The sequence below is a fragment of the Bison bison genome, unplaced genomic scaffold (assembly GCF_000754665.1).
Source record: "Bison bison bison isolate TAMUID 2011002044 unplaced genomic scaffold, Bison_UMD1.0 scf7180017864201, whole genome shotgun sequence".
Lineage (NCBI taxonomy): Eukaryota > Metazoa > Chordata > Mammalia > Artiodactyla > Bovidae > Bison > Bison bison.
In genome coordinates, this window is record NW_011494773.1 from 2,296,848 (window position 1) to 2,300,749 (window position 3,902).

Below are 3,902 nucleotides of genomic sequence, written 5' to 3' on the forward strand. Positions count from 1 at the left end.
GACGCGAGTCTAGTACTACCGCTTGTGGCAAAGCCATTTATCTCACGATCGAGCTGTGTCAACCATCAGGAAGAAGACATTTGCCTCAGATTTGAGACAGAGAAACCAGTGGTATGAACTAGGCTGTCGCTGGCAAAACCTGTGAGCTTTTGACCTAAGAAATAGATTGGGTTTGTCTAGGGTTCTAAGACAGACATAACAAACACCTGGACCCTACCGCAGCCAATGCAAACTCCACAAATGGATCCTTGTGTCCGCTCAGGTTGAACTGCGATATGGCTCCAGAACCTTTCTTAACACCATCAATGGCTCCTGACTGAGCAGTGTTGGTATGTAATGCCCAGTTGCTATTTTGGGCCTAGAAGTAGGATCCTTTCTTTCCCTGGCATAGTTTCAGGGCTTCATAAATTAAGACAGGAGGACCATCAGGTTAACTTCAGAATGACAGGATGGTCCTAGCTTTCTGGGGTGGGGAGGAGACATCCTGGGCTCATTTGGGCAGATTAATTTCAAGGTGTTTATATGTCCCTAGCTTGGAGGACTTTATTCAACACTGAATGGTTATTTTCTTTTGCAGGGACTTTGATCTCCTGGGGGGCGTGGGGAGAGATTCTAAATCTGTGCATGGGAACCAAAGGTGTTCCAGCCAAGAGCCTGACCTCCTTCCACAGTGTTCAGCCTGGAAGCTGCAGTGTGGAGCTAGCAGGGATCCCAGCTTCCTGGGAGACTGAATGACCAATGGATGCTGACCAGCTAGTCACTTAGGGCAAATCTCCTCCCCAACTCTTTTGTTTTCTTACTTGCAAGTTAAGGAGACTGAGTGGCTCTCCAGGGACATGCTACTATCCCTAGGCACTTTCTGGAAATGTGTAGGGACATTTTTGGTTATAATGACTAGGAAAAAGCAGAGACATTACTTTGCCAACAAAGGTCCATCTAGTCAAGCCTATGGTTTTTCCAGTGGTCATGTATGGATGTGAAAGTTGAACTATAAGGAAAGCTGAGCACAGAAGAATTGATGCTTTTGAACTGTGGTGTTGGAAAAGACTCTTGAGAGTCCCTTGGACTGCAAGGAGATCCAACCAGTCCATCCTAAAGAAAATCAGTCCTGAATGTTGATTGGACTGATGTTGAAGCTGAAACTCCAATACTTTGACCACCTGATGTGAAGAGCTGACTCATTTGAAAAGACCCTGTTGCTGAGAAAGGTTGAAGGTGGGAGGAGAAGGGGACAACAGAGGATGAGATGGTTGGATGGCATCACCGACTCAATGGACATGAGTTTGAGTAAACTCTGGGAGTTGGTGATGGACAAGGAGGCCTGGCATGCTGCAATTCATGGGGTCGCAAAGAGTCAGACACGACTGAGTGACTGAACTGAACTGAATTGAAGGGGATTGCTACGGCACCAATTGGGTGGGGTCAAGGACACTAGACATCTTCCTGTGGGTAGGGCAGCTTTACCTACCAAAGAATTGTCCTGTGACCAGAGTTCCACAGGAACTCTGTGTCCTAATATGTCCCAATATTCCACAGGCTATTCATGCAGACTGAACCGAATCTACAGCCTAACTGTTTTACATATAAAGGCAACCCCCCCTTTTTTTTTCATGGTATTGGTGGTGGTGGTTTAGTCTCTAAATCATGTCTGACTCTTGCGACCCCATGGACTGTAGTCCCCCAGGCTCCTCTGTCCATGGGATTCTCCAGGCAAGAATACTGGAGTGGGTTGCTGTTTCCTTCTCCAGGGGACATCCACAACCCAGGGATTGAACCTCCTGCATTACAGGTGGATTCTTTACCACTGAGCCACCGGGGAAGGCTTTTCAAACCCTGTTGAGTTTTCCAGGAGTGCCATTACCATGAGAATTGAGGGATGGTTGTTTTTCTTGAGGTCTCTGTTTTGGGAAAGCACATAACTGATGGCAATGCAGAGCCTGCATTTGAGTATATCTGCATCAATCAGACTTTTGAAAAGTATGCAAGTGGATTAATTTTATATCTACGTAGATAGATCATCATTTCTCCAGATTTTGTTTCAGAATGGTCAGCGGCATTACAAAATATTTGTTGTAAAAAAGGGTGCATTAGGTCTGACTGGGCTAAAATAAGCATTGGTCTAAAGGTCCCCCAAAGAGCCCTTTTAGCTGTAGCATCCTCTGAGCACGATGGTTGAGAGGAGCCTCACTTGAAATGAATAATGGGAAACATGCAGCGGAACGGATGACTCAAGGCAAGGATTAACGCCCTCAAATTCAGTGGACTCTGCTGCCGGGAGTGCCCGCTGCTGCGTGGCCCTGGCACTGGGGTGAAGTCCTTGCTTTTGGACTCTGTGTTCAGATGGAATTCAGGATCAGAATGTCCTAGTTAGGCAGACAGGTGGATCTTTTTATTTTTCATAAGGGACCCAGGTTCATGGGCACCTATTGTACCTGTGTGGAAGCTTACCTGCTCGCCTTCCATCCATAGCCCTTCCTCATGCCCCATTCCCATGATGTAATTTTAGGAGAATTAAACTTGAGCAGCTCCAAATTATATAATTAATTACATTCAGCTTCAATTACAGTCACTAATTGATCCAAGCCTGCTAGCACAACACTTTCATTATTCAGCACACAATTATTGAGCGCCTACTTTGTGCTAGGAATAAAGTAGGAAATGGTCAATTTCTCCTGAGAAGCAGGGGTCTAGAAGGGAGGTTAGGACTTAAAACAAGCCTCCTGGGGATACTGAGTAGTGGCTAAGGCTTTGCTGGGAAAGTGGCAAGTGGGTACGTTCCACTGGCCTTCTAGTTCACTTTTGAATGTTTGTATGCTAAAATCTCACTCGGGCTGCTCTGGGATCAGGCAGGCTGGTTTTGGCACCGGATGTCACATGTCGTACTCTCAGTCTCTGCGGTTTTCTTTTGACTGTTGAATCATAGTTAGTTGCATCACTTCACTGGTCTCCCCAGTCCTAACTCTGTCTCTCTCTGTAATGGAAGGCCTTGCGACTCAAAGTTGAATCTGTATTCTTGTGAAATGCAAACTCTGATTCAGCAGGTCTGGTGGGGCCTGAGACCCCGCAGGTGCAACAAGCCCCCCTGGTGATGCTGATACCTCCAGTCTAGGGCCCATACATGGAGTCACCAGGTGCTGGGATCACCAGATCACCCTCCTTTCAGGTGCTGTCATTTTTGAAAGAAGCCAAAGCAAAGTTCTGAAACCCCTCACTGCAGTCAGGAGCCTCCAGAGCAGGACAATTACTGTCAAATTGCACCCAGGTTGCTTCCTCCTTTTCCACTGTGTGTTTTTTAATATTATTAAGGATTATAATTGTACAGTATCGAGAAGTATAGAACAAAATACAGTTATTGGAGGACAGTTGCTCTACAGTATTGTGTTGGCCTCTGCCACACATCCACACGCATCAGCCACAGGTATACACGTGGCCCTTCCCTTCTGAACCCCTGTCCCATCTCCCACCCCATCCCACCTTTCTAGATTGTCACAGAGCACTGGGTTGAGCTCCCTGTTTTACACAGCACATTCTCATTTCTGCTGTTTTTTTTTTTTTTTCTTTGTGGGGCAGGGCATGTGCTTATTGTTCCTGGTAGTGGTTGTATTAAGTAGCTCACCAGGTGAGTTCAGAGGTGGTAACAGAGGTGACATGTCCCAGAAGTTGTTTAGGCATTTGTGAAGTGACTTATTCACTAAATACTTCCTGTCCACGTTGGAGGAGCTGGATTTTCTAGAAAAAGGAGAGACAGAGGAAAAAGAAAGATATCCCTTGGAGTGGAAGAGGTAGGCATACAAACAAGCACATGGTCTTATGATGTGATCAGTACCCCACGTGGAGCAACTTGTGTGGGGCTCTGTTGCAGGGGACCGTGGGGACCAGCTGTGCCCTGGCCTCAGGGTGAT